This window comes from Piliocolobus tephrosceles, chromosome 15, assembly GCF_002776525.5.
Source record: "Piliocolobus tephrosceles isolate RC106 chromosome 15, ASM277652v3, whole genome shotgun sequence".
Taxonomy (NCBI): Eukaryota; Metazoa; Chordata; class Mammalia; order Primates; family Cercopithecidae; genus Piliocolobus; species Piliocolobus tephrosceles.
Window position 1 is genome coordinate 93,220,790 of NC_045448.1, and position 13,882 is coordinate 93,234,671.

At 38.9% G+C, this 13,882-nt stretch overlaps 1 protein-coding gene across 1 annotated transcript in view; it reads right to left on the minus strand.

Moving 5' to 3' along the window:
* Positions 1-13,882, minus strand: part of ZC3H6 (zinc finger CCCH-type containing 6) — a 59,195-nt gene that overhangs the window by 40,881 nt on the left and 4,432 nt on the right. The window lies entirely within an intron of this gene.

Consider the following 13,882-nt stretch of genomic DNA (forward strand, 5'->3'; position numbering starts at 1 on the left):
TTTCAAAGTGTTTTTTATCTTTATCCTTTATCCAATACATTCTTACACCTCTACAATTATTTAGTTTGCAGAAACTTAGCTTACCCCTTTTTGACTATCTACAGCCATGGCAATTTTTACTTGGTTTGTTTTACTCCTCAAGCCCATCTTAGAATTTGTCAAAGCCTCAACCCAAATATAAAATCCTTCAGGAATGAGACTTAGTACAAATACATGGGAAATATTATAAATTTTAATTAGCCTAATGGCCTCCATAGTCCTGTGACAACCTTTTCAATTTTTGCTGAACTCTATGCACCATATCTCTACCCAAGAGATAACTGAGAATTCCTTTCTTATTTACTTTTGTTACAAGTAATTCCTCTTTTGTTTTTGAAACTACAGGTGGCTCTGCTAATTTTTACCTCCTGAATCAACAACATATTTACTTTTATTTGCCTCATTAGAACCTAACTTGCATATACACATAATAACTCTAAGTAACAATGTAATAATTAGATGATTTAAGAGACTTCTCATGTCTTCCAGGAGATCATGCTTACCTGGGAGTGTCCAAGAGGACACTGATCTCCCTAGATGGGGGTTACAAAACTTGAAAAAGCTATCAAAACTTGGTTAATAATGCTGACTGAAAAGATAAAGCCATAAAGCCCTAGAAGTATAACAAACTAATCTAAAATAATTAATCCAAGTGGTTACGGGTAACAGCATAGCTTTAGATTTCTTAATGGCACGCCAAGAAAAAAAAATAGGACATATTGCTAACATTTCCTGATGAATGTGGAGGGAAGGTTGACTAACCTATAGTCAAACTGAAAGAAAAGACAATTTGGCTAATCACAAGTGGACTCAGAAGGACCCTTGAGATCTGATCTCCTGGTCAAAGTAAGGAAATCTTTGGTCATCAACCTAAAGTGACTTCCAGTCTCTCCTTATCATCATTCTGGTTATTCTTGTCTCACATATACAGCCTGGTCTCCAGAGCTGTATATGCCACTGCATAGCTGTTATTTCACTGATGGTACAAAAAATTATTTTGCAATGGAAGGAAAAATAAAGGGATTCTGACATTTAGTCAGGCCAAATGCCAAGTCCTTCAGTCAGAATTCCTACAAAGGGAATAAGCCATACAGCAGTGAATGATGTAATTACCTGTTCTATTTCTACAGGACTAAGGGATGATCAAAATAGGGGAGCGAATTGTTAAAACTCTACTAGGTTCACCAGACGCGGTGGCTCACACCTGTAATCCTAGCACTTTGGGAGGCCAAGGCGGGCGGATCACGAGGTCAGGAGATTGAGACCATCCTGGCTAACACAGTGAAATCCCATCTCTACTAAAAATACAAAAAGTTAGCCGGGCGAGGTGACGCACGCCTTTAGTCCCGGCTGCTCTGGAGGTTGAGGCAGGAGAATGGCGTGAACCTGGCAGGCGGAGCTTGCAGTGAGCCGAGATCACGCCACTGCACTCCAGCCTGGGCAACAGAGCGAGACTCCATCTCAAAAAAAACAAAACAAAAACCAAAACCTCTGCCAGGTTCCCAGTCTGTGCACTCAAAAGTGTTGACCCTATGTCCCTTAGCTTAACAAACACTCACATCCCATCTCAGACTTCTTTGTTGTGACATAAGCAGAAAAAATAAAATAAAATAAAATAAAACAAAGTGTAGAATTTCTAGTCCCCAAGTGAATCAATTAGAACGTAATGCCTAGAATCGGCCGAGCACAGTGGCTCACGCCTGTAATCCCAACACTTTGACAGCCAAGGCAGGCAGATTGCTTCAGGTCAGTAGTTCGAGACCAGCCTGGCCAACACGGTGAAACCCTATCTCTACTAAAAATACAAAAATTAGCCAGGCGTGGTGGCGGGTGCCTGTAGTCCCAGCTACTTGGGAAGCTGAGGCAGGAGAATCTCTTGAACCTGGGAGGCAGAGGTTGCAGTGAGCTGAGATCCAACCACTGCACTCTGGCTTGGGTGACAGAAATGAGACTCTGTCTCAAAAAAAGGAACTTAGTGCCTAGAATCCCTCCCAACATGTAATAAGCTTTATTTTCTTCTTCATCTATCTCTTCCACTTTCTGTGTGGCGAGAAACATTACTTAACCAGCAAGCAGATTGATTTAGATTTATTTATTTAAGCCCTGGTGGTATTTGTATTATTTCTTAGAAGTATTTATAAAATATTTTATTGAGGCCTGGCGCGATGGCTCATATCTGTAATCCCAGCACTTTGGGAGGCCAAGGTGGGCGATTACCTGAGGTCAGGAGTTTGAGACCAGCCTGGCCAACATGGTGAAACCCCATCTCTACTAAAAATACAAAAACTGGCCAGGCATGGTGGGACATGCCTATGATCTCAGCTACTCAGGAGGCTGAAGCAGGAGAATTGTTTAGTCCAGGAGACAGAGGTTGCAGTGAGCTGAGATCGTGCCACTGTACTCCAGCCTGGCCGACAGAGTGAGACTCTGTTCCAAAAAAAAAAAAAAAAAAAGTATTTTATTGAACAATCTATAAAATATGTAAATAATCACATAATCACAGTTAAAATTCTAGAGATTAAGATGAAATTAAAACTGAGATTAGCTTACATAGTGTATGCCAGAAACCCCTAACTAATTTTTAGATGTGAGTGGCAAATCTGGCTTTGAGCTTCAAGAAACAAAAATTAGGCCTAAGACAACAGTACTTCCAAGACAAAAACAGACCAGTTGCTCAAGAAAACCACACTTTTTTTCTGAGAGTAAGACCAGAGAGAAATTTCTCCTCTGAGTCCTCATAATGACAATATTACCTGATGTAATGGACAGTACTTGACATGACAGACACTGTCCTCAAGAGTGTCCATACAATCAATGCAACATTTTATTGCTTACAGAATATGCCAATTTGAGCCAAGGGCACACTACCAAAGTTCAATTAAGAAAAAACAATTATGTAAAGGAACAAAGTACTACTGTGCGAGTACACAATTGTCTGACATTCTCACTTAATCCAGAGATGAAATCCAAAATATCCGGAGTCGCAATTCTTAAAAACTATATGCATGTAAAAATTGTATGCCCTTCCAGCTAAAAAAAAAAAAAAAAGGCCATTCATTCATTTAACATGTATTTATTCACCACATTCTCAGTGGGGATACAATGGTAAACAAAAACAAGAAAAAGACATGGTTTCTTCTCTCATGAAGTTTTTAATCTTGGGGTAGCACAGACACCGAAGAATCACACAAATAAACATAAAATAACCACACAAGTATATGAAGTAGGTAAATGGTGCTATGAGCGCACACAACAGGGGAAAGTCATCTGTCAGGGAAGTGTGGAAGGCTTTCCCTGAGGAGGTCATAAATAAACTGAGATGAGGAGTCTGCCTGAGAGACAGGGGATGGGGAAGGGACCTCTGCAAACAAAGGAATAGGATGAACAAAACTTCTGTGTAGAAAAAGAGTATGACACACTATAGGAACTGAGACAAGGCCAGTGTCATAAATGTGAATTATTTCAATTCCTCAGGAGTTATTTGAATGTTTGTCAGGAAATGGTGGCTACCAGGGCAGACCAGCTGGGTGACAGCATGGGATTTGGAGTTATAAGATGCTATAGGTTTTTTTTTTTTTTTAATTGAATAGCATTTTTTTAAGTGCTCAAATAACATTAGTCCAAACCTTTTATTGTACAGGTTTTTCAAAAGCTGGGCACGGTGGTTCATGCCTATAATACCAGCACTTTGGGAGGCTGAGGAGGGTAAACTGGTCAAGCCCAGGAGCATGAGTAGCCTGGGCAACACAGCAAAACCCTGTCTCTATAAAAAAATACAAAAATGAGCCAGGTGTGACGGTGCGTGGCTGTGGCTCCACCCATTCTGGAGGCTGGGGTGGTAGAATTGCCTAAGCCTGGGAGGTCGAGGCTAGAGCAAGCTATCATTGGGCCATTGTATTTCAGCTTGGGTGACAGAGACCCTGTCACACACACACAAAAAAAAGTAAAAAGGCTTAACCATAGGAAGCCAGAAAATCATATAAAGCTGGAAAATAGGTCACCCTATTTCATTTCAGGGTCCCAGGTAAGTTGGTAAAGAGTGATTCAGGGCCAGGTACAGTGGCTCACGTCTGTAATTCCAGCACTTTGGGAGGCCAAGGCGGGCAGATCACGAGGTCAGGAGATTGAGACCATCCTGGCTAACACGGTGAAACCCCGTCTCTACTAAAAAAACACAAAAAATTAGCCGGGCATGGTGGCAGGTGCCTGTATTCCCAGCTACTCGGGAGGCTGAGGCAGGAGAATGGCGTGAACCTGGGAAGCAGAGCTTGCAGTGAGCTGAGATCGCGTCACTGCACTCCAGCCTGGGTGACAGAGCGAGACTCCATCTCAAAAAAACAAGAGTGGTTCAGGGACAGGCATAGTGGCTCACGCCTGTAATCCTAGCACTTTGGGAGGCCGAAGCAGGTGGATCACTTGAGGTCAGGAGTTCGAGACCAGCCTGGCCAACATGTTGAAACCCTGTCTCTACTAAAAATACAAAAATTAGCTGGAAATCGCTTGAATCCAGGAGGTGGAGGTTGCAGTGAGCCGATATTGTGCCACTGCACTCCAGGATGGGCAACAGAGCAAGATTCCGTCTCAAAAAAAAAAAGAAAAAAAAAAAGAGTGGCTCAGTTCAGCTACACATCAAAGTCAGTGGTGGGGGGTGGTGGCCGTGAGAAGAGGAATGCTCAAAGAAATGAAAACTATTTTATTAATAAGGTTTGCAGTTCAGAAAAGGGCTGAGCACCAATATCTAGAAGAGAGAGTGAAATATAGTGAGGTAGGTGATTGTCAGAACAGCAATTTCTACCTAAAGTTAGAGAGGATCCAAACCAAAACAAAAACCAAATGAAATATCTTATTTAATGAAGACCCACGGTTCTGGCAAAGTGAGGTCACCCGAACCTGGAAATTAAAATAGGAGTGTTAAATGAGAATAACCAGCAACAAAAGATTTCTTAAAAGGACTACTTAAGGCTTTAAACTTAAGTGGCACATTAAAACTAATTACTTAGCATCATAGTAAGGTAGAACACAAAGCTCTAGAATCAGAAAGATCTGTGTTCAAATTCTGCTTCCCAACGTACTACCTATATGAACATGAACAAATTATGCCATCCCTCTAACATTCAGTTTCCTTCTCTACAAAATGGGATGAATTAATCACTCTTACCACTGCAGAGTTGTTTAAGGATTGAGACAAAGTTAAGTAATTACCTATCATTGTACCACCTAGTAGATAGCCCTCAATGAAAGCTCCCTTTCCCTTCGTGACTTACCTAACTATACATATCTGAATAGAATTACTACCCTGGACTACAAATACTTCCACAGAAATGAACTGGGAAAGGTTATAAATCCAAGGAGAAGGGATTCTACGTGGAAATTTCTCTTATTTTCCTTCGGAGGATAACAATGAAAAATTATCTGGAACAGGTTTAAAAAAAAATGAAAGGAAGCTGGAATAAACCAAGTTTGGAGTCTGTTCCTGAAGATATTTGTACTTTATTCCATCTCTACGCAATACACGGCAGCAGTCTGCATGAACACCTCTCATATTCTCAAAGTCTCCCCAAGGCAACACTAAAACACAAAATGGAGTATGACATCTAGTGATCACAGGGATTATGGTGACAACAGATGTTAATGATCATTCAAAGTAACCAAGTAAAGGATAAATCAGCAACTGGTAAAACAGAAAGGCATGCCATGTATTTTATTTACAAAGAATTCCTTTTTCCAACAAATTGGTTTTTGATAAGAAAATATTTGCTAATTATTAATTATCTGCCCCCATCCAATGCAAGATGGAAGAAGTAGTGAACATTAATCTAGAAAATTAAGAATTTTAAAATATATCCATAAGCTTGTATGTTTGACAACATGAAGAAAACCACACTATTCCTAAAATATATTATGCTTTATGTCATAAGCAGAGACAGAGTATTGCGTGAATAAACCAAACTGTGAATTAACTTGCCATGGCTTTTTTTTGGGACATTTTAAAAGTTATTCTTTTTATATTTCATTTACTCTCTTGGGTATCTAAGCTAGAATTGATTTACTTTCATTACCTTTCAAATTATCCTCTTGATTTAGGCTTTTAGTGCAGACTGGAGAACTAGAAATTCCACGGAAACAAATCTCAGAAAATAAAATTCCCTTAGAATGTGAGTATCAGAAAATAATCTTCTAGGTGTCATGATATCGAAAGTTTAAAAAGTTGATACTTTCCACAATATTTTCATATAGTAGTTCTCTAGAAATGCTTACTGGATGAATCTACAATGAACCACAGTGGAACGGCCTATTACCTAGTAATATCCCAAATGGGCATTTGGCCTGTAAATATCTAATATCCCAATCCAGTATCTCCTACTAGATTAACTATAATTATAAGGTACTGCAACAGCATAAGGGGAGTAGATTTTTTAAAAGAAATGTTCCAAATTATACTTTGGCCTAAGTATTCAGCCAAAGTATGCTTCTCCAATTCTGCTTTGGCCCATCTCAAGTCATTTTTGGTATCCCTGAATGTCACAAAGTCAGAGATTGTTGCATGATCATTCAGTTACCATTATATCTAAACAGTGTAATAAAAATCTGGCCAGGCACAGTGTCATGCCTATAAGCCCAGCACCTTGGAAGGCCAAGGTGGGCAGATAACTTGAGCCCAGGAGCTCAAGACTAGCAAAACCCCGTCTCTACCAAAAATGCAAAATTTAGCTGGGCGTGGTGGTATGCACCCATAGTCCCAGCAACTTGGGAGGCTGAGGCAGGACAATCGCCTGAACTCGGGCAGTGGAGGTTGCAGTGAGCCAAGATTGTGCCACTGCACTCCAGCCTGGACGACAGAGCCAATCTCGTTTCCAAAACAAAGTAAGCTGTGCACTGGGTCGCCAAGACGTCATTCCCAAAGTATACTCCTTAGCGCCTGGCCACTATGTCCTCGACCCAGCCAAATAGGACATATTTCCAGAAACCCAGCAGGCACAAGCCAAATGGTTGACCATTAAAAGCCTGGCTGAAACCTGCTTACCCTAACTGCCAAGGACTCATCGAAAATCCTGCCTTGATTTCGTTGGACCTATGCAAGATCAGCAAATGTCTTTCCTAATTTCAGACCCACTCCTAAAAACTCACTCTTGGGAGCTCTGCGTGGAATTGGGCCCCTCTTCTTCTGGTATTATGTTTTCAAACTGACAGGGATAGTAAAGAAAAACTTATCTGGGAACAAAAATTGGATCCAACATTTAACCTGTCAAAAAGTCTGGCAATGATGACTATATATATTCTTGCTTAAATAGTTTATTAATCATTGAACAACAACAACAAAAAGTGAGAATTTTTTTTTTTTTTTAGACAGAGTCTCGCTCTCTCACCCAGGCTGTGTGCAGCAGCGCAATCTCGGCTCATTACAGCCTCCGCCTCCTGGGTTCAAGCAATTCTCCTGCCTCAGCCTCCTGAGTAGCTGGGATTACAGGCACACACCACCACACCCAGCTAATTTTTGTATTTTTAGTAGAGAGGGGATTTCACCATGTTAGCCAGGCTGGTCTTGAACTCCTGACCTCAGGTGATCCACCCTCAACCTCCCACAGTACTGGGATTACAGGCATGAGCCACCACACCTGGCCTGAGAATATTTTGCAAGTATGTCATTTAGGTGCAGTGGCTCACGCCTGTAATTCCAGCACTTTGGGAGACTGAGGCCAGCAGATCCCTTGAAGTTGGGAGTTTGAGACCAGCCTGGTCAACATAGTGAAACCCCATCTCTACTAAAAAATACAAAAATTAGCCAGGCATGGCGTTGTGGGTCTGTAGTCCCAGCTGCTCAGGAGGCTGAGGCAGGGGAATAATTTGAACCCAGGAGGCAGAGGTTACAGTGAGCCAAAGATCCCACCACTGCACTCCAGCCTGGGTGACAGAGTTAGACCCCGTCTCAAAAAGAAAAAAAATTTACTCTCAGTATCTGAATATTCATTTTCCAATTTAAGGTGTTTTACATAAAACTTGGAATGAAAATCTTTTTGTTTCACTTTATATGTTGAAATTTTCTCAATTAGATGAAGTATAAATGTACATTAATGCAAGAGGAAAATGTCACAATAATTATGAATGCTATTTATGTACAAAAGAAATTAACAATTTTCAAATAGGCAAATAGTGTAATAATATTGAGAGTTAGCTAATGAATTTAAGAAGAATATTAAATCCTTTTTCAGACAACAAATAATTATAAAACCTTTAATGAAAAATACAAAGCAGAATAGAAATTTTGTCATAATTTCAATTGCATCCAGTTGCATTACCAGTATTCATTATACTAAACAAAATCATTTCTAAAGACTATATTTAATTTTCATTTTATTCCATGAATTTTTTTTCTTCCTTTTCTTTTCTGAGACTCACTCAAAATCCATGAATCTTCTAAGAGAAAATCTTTTTTGAGGATTCTTCACTTTTTTTGTAGATAAATTAAAAGCAGAATGTTATAAACTCTACCACTTTAGAATTTTATGAGGAAAACCTCCAAAGTTATGTACAACATAATCATTTTTGCTCGATATTAGATATGTGTATACATATTTATATACGCACACACATATATAAACACAGACACATATAAAGACGTTAGAGGAAGAAAGTTCCTCCACCTATTTTGTATTCCACTAACTTTAGTGGAAAGTGACCCTCAATTTAGTGTCTGCATGTGCATTACAGCAATCACAGGAACAATTTAGCAACAGGCAGCACTGAGAAAATTATCGTTACTGCACTACAATGTCCTACTCTTAAAATAAGATTACTAATATTTCTAAGAATAAATTATAATAACTTCAGGGATAACATTTCATATCTTAACATATGCCAGAAGTTTATGATGATGATACTGACTTCTGCTCTAGCTTTAACAAATATTTGTTTTCACACTTGGCCATTTGGCAGTCAAAAAAGGGATATTTTGTGCACTAAATGTACAGCCAAAATACTTAGGTAATTCCTATATCAATTCATTATTTAATTCCATTTTCATGTGCTTATACAAAATATAATTTTAAAAGAGGATCTTATATATTCCAAGGATGTAGAAAACAGCCTCCCTTATGGGTCTAACAGGGGATATCACAAAAACTCAACCCCACACAGAAGCACACAGTGATCTAATAACATTTAGAAAACAGTGATCTAATAACATTTTATTGTTAACTGCCAATAATCAAGAAAAATCCATGCAAGAAAGGTGTTAGTTCTTCTGATCTCTATGCATTTTCAATGAATTCCCTTCACAGACTGAAAGTTGTACACAATAGAATTGCTTTCTATAGCTAAAAACTTACAGATCTAAGTTAGCTAAACTTGATTTCATAGTCTCTTAACATATAAAGATTATTAACACCCTTATACATTAAAATTTTAGTATTTTAAGATTTAGAAAAAGGTGTATTTTAAGATTTAGACAAGTGTCACATAAGATGAATTTCTAATTAAGATAAAATTGTCTGTGATTCAGTAATATCCAAAATAAAAAACATTTATAAATGTCCAAAATCCCAATCCAGCAACTGATACCAGAGTAACCATCATTATGAAGCAAGGGAAAGATGGCTGAAACTGAATACCATAGATAGGTTGTGGTTCTCACCCAGGGCTTAGTCATCTTGGACAAGTTATTTGCCCTTCCAAGTCTGTTTCCTAAACTACAAAATGAATATATTAATATCTTCTCTGTCTATATGTACCAAATGAAGTTACAGAAATTATAAACTCTGATATATGTAAAATATTGAGTATCATGAGGGTTCCAAATCTACGTTATTTTCATACCAACTGTATGATAGACTGCGATTGATTTTTATGTAGTTTTATGCTTACTTTTAATGTTTACTCTTTTTAGAAACTACTTGGAACTTGGTTATTTATTTATTTATTTGCCACTCAAGAATGCGGGTATGACTTATGAAAGTATATTAACAATTATCTGAAGTATTAATGTCAAATTAATACTCAAATTACAAATAAAGCAAAATAAAACAAATACAAAATCATAATAGAGGAAGCTTGCTCTTTGCCAAGAGTAATAATAATCTGCTGAAATCGTTATTGTTAGTCACTCAATGACTACTGTCTTGGTTGGTACACATCAGCAGCAGTCAAATAACACCTCCCAGAACCCAACCACCAAAAAAAGATACTGGGAATAAGAATGTCCTCAGAAAGCTCAACTGTAAAACTAAAACATAAACCAGAACAGAGATTAGGAAGTCAAGCACAGAGGATCAAGTAAAAGATAGGACTAACTAAATTTAAGATACTAACATGCAATGAAAAGAACTATATCTACCAGAAATATGGAGGTGAGTAGTTCGGTCAGCAACGGAAGCAGTGAAAAAGTACAAAACACTATCATGTAAGCATTACCCAGGAGAAAGGATATCCTATAAGGCAGATTGATGTAAGCAACTGCTTGAAAAGTATATTATGGAGCTGGGATTATCACTTTATCAGAGCTGATGCCATTTAAAACTTCTAGTCATTTATAATCAACTCCCTTGTTATTATCTCATGATTTTGCTCAGCAGGCAACTACTGAAATTTGGTTTTCCATTCAGCATTCTACATTGAAAGAATACACTCCCTGATGTAAATTTCTAGTCCTTATTTTACTTAAATAAACTGGCATTCTCTTGTGATGGGGATGTATATGCTCAGATAAGAGTGTGGGCTCTGGAGTCAGGTTACTTTGAGTTCCTACTGACTGACTTTGTGATCTTGGGAAACTTACCAATCTGTTGTCTGTTTCCTCATCTCTTGAAAAGGGACCTAATAATAGGACCTATTTCCCAGGGTTGTTGTGAGGATTAAACAATTCATGTAAAGCACTTAAAACTGCACCTGTCATATAGCAAGTGCTAAACAAATGCTAGTCTTGTTATTATTTTCGAACATGAATTAACATTCCTGTGTCTGATTGTTCTGACACTGATCAGTTTCTAAATCTGAAAAATTAAAGCAGGGCCACTGTGTTCCACAACTCCGGGGGCATCAATGCACAAGAGAATAGAGTTCTCTGGCCGCTCTGAACTGAAGGCATGATCTGGTGAATTCAAGGTCACCCATCTATGAGGTTCTTTTTGGTAGCCAATCTGTCCAGGCGAAAACTTGACTTAATACATAAGAGTCATAAACCTAAATGTCTACCCTAGTGAGGCAGATCCCCTAGATAAGTGAGGGACACCTTGAGTGGTGAGTTTGCCAAGAAACTGTGAGTGATAAGACTGGAGGGCAGAGCACAAATCAAGCCTTAAATGCTTTCAAATACAGATATTTTAAAACATTCTGTCACGCAAAAACAGTATAAGCAGATTCTAAGCCTGAAGCCCACCAGTGTGCAAACCCTGCAGCACCCTTTCATTCAAACCTTAAAATATTTTAACTTAGTATAAGGTATATCCTGTGACCTATTTTAACCTTAATTTTTCTTTACTGCTGTGACTATCCCTTCTTTTCTTCTCCCTTAGTTTCCAAAAACTTCTGTGCTCTTCTCCATACCTCTTGACATACATACTTGGGAGTGGTATCATTCATTTCAACTAACATTTCAATCAGCTAAAAATTCCAGATATTTATATCCAACTCTATCAATGCTAAGAAATACCTCATGAATTTTGCCTGTCTACTTCCTCATTGCCAATGCCTTTGATCAAGTCCTCACCTGATTTCGAGATGTTTACAATAGATTTGGCTCATTCTATTCTCATTGTCCACATCCAGCCACCAGCAAATCCTATTGGTTCTAACACCAATCAAACCATATCCAGAATCCAACCATTTTCACCTAAACCATCATCATCTGTTACCTAAATTACCACAGCAGTTCCTTTTACTACTCATTTACCGCATTTACCATACTACTCATTTACTATATACCACAGAGGATCCTGTCCCTCCTATGGTCAATCCCCCAGTGGATCCCAGGCCACTCAAGAGTGAAATCCAAGGTCCACACAATGGCTTACAAGGCCCTATACAATTGCCTATTACCCCTCTAATTTATTCCATTACTCTCCCCTTTGCTCATTCTTTTCTCTGGCCACATCCCTTGTGTTTTCCTCAATCAAATCAGGCTCATTCCTGGTCCAGGCTTTCTCTACCTCCCACTCCCTTTATTTGGATGCTCTTTCCTCAAATATCTTGGGTCTGGATTGTTATCTTATATCAGGGTTCTTTGCTCAAATGTTACTCTTTCACAAGTGCTTCCCTAAACACCCTCCCCACATCCACTCGACTCCCCATCTCCCTTTCTGCTTTATCACCATCTAACACATCTGTTTTTCACATTTATTTTCTGTCTCTCCCAAGAAAATGTAAGTTTCATTACGCAAGGATTTTTTTTTTCTTCATTGCTGTATTCCTAATCCTAGAACAATTTGTATTAAGCTTCATGTTTAATGAAAATGACTGAAAAGCTTCCTAACTTGTCTTCCTTCTACTGATTTCCCCTTCTGTAGTCCACGTCTTCCTATCCCCCAGGCAGTATACCAAAAAATGCATCTAATCATTCTCCTGCTTAAAGGACTTTGATGGGATCCCCACATCCTTCAGGGTCTGGCCCCAAATTTAATCCGTTTCCCCATTCCCCAAAATAGTTGTACACTCTCCACATACTAACACTTTTATCATCCCTGAACCAACTTGTGCCATTTCTCCAAGCTTTTTGTGTATCTCTGCATTTACTGGGCCCAAGTTTTATTCATCCTCCAGGTCTAGCTATGCCATGATGTCTCCCAGAAGCCTTCATATGTACCCCCACAACATTCAGTTCAGGCCTCCATTACAGTACTTGTGCTATAACTACGTATTTACCAATCTGTTTCTGCAACTAGATTATAAGATCCCAGAGAGCAAGTTCATGATGTTGTGTCCAGAGTTGTTTTGCCAGTGCTTAACACTATACTTAGCAGAGAGGAAACACTGTCTTAAGAATGAAAATGTAATGAATGAAATTTTAAAATGAACGAAATAATTTCTTTATGAGAGGTTGGGGGGAAAAAAGAGTCTTCCTAAGAGTCAGAGTGCTTTCCAACATCAAACCTGAGACCTGATAGGAGTTTTTACACTTGCTAAAGAAAAATTTCCCACAGTAATTTCAACAGTAATTAAATTAGTGGATTCAGGAATCAAAAAGTTTTGAGTTAATGGCTAGTCAGGAAAGGTATTTACTCCACGGAACATACTCATTTACAAACCAGATATTGTGTGAAGCAAAAAGTGTAGTCTGATCTGAGAAAAGGCATCTGCAATTTTTTTTTTTTTTTTGAGACGGAGTCTCGCTCTGTCGCCCAGGCTGGAGTGCAGTGGCGCTATCTCGGCTCACTGCAAGCTCCACCTCCCGGGTTCACGCCATTCTCCTGCCTCAGCCTCCTGAGTAGCTGGGACTACAGGCGCCCGCCACAACGCCCGGCTAGTTTTCTGTATTTTTTAGTAGAGACGGGGTTTCACCGTGTTAGCCAAGATGGTCTCGATCTCCTGACCTCGTGATCCGCCCGTCTCGGCCTCCCAAAGTGCTGGGATTACAGGCTTGAGCCACTGCGCCCGGCCGCATCTGCAATTTTTTAAACTAAAATTGATTTTTTAAAGTGGGAAGGAAAATTGAAAATGATCTAGTGTAACTACTTTATTTCACAAGTGAAAAAAATCATGAAAAGGGGGAAGAGCTTTAACCAACTTAGAAGATCAGGATCAGAACCATGGTTTTATTCAAAATGAAGGGCTCTCTCTCAAATGTAACACATTACAATTCCAAGCTACTCAAGAATCAAAGCCCAGAACTTATTCCATTACTTTGCTGTGCAAA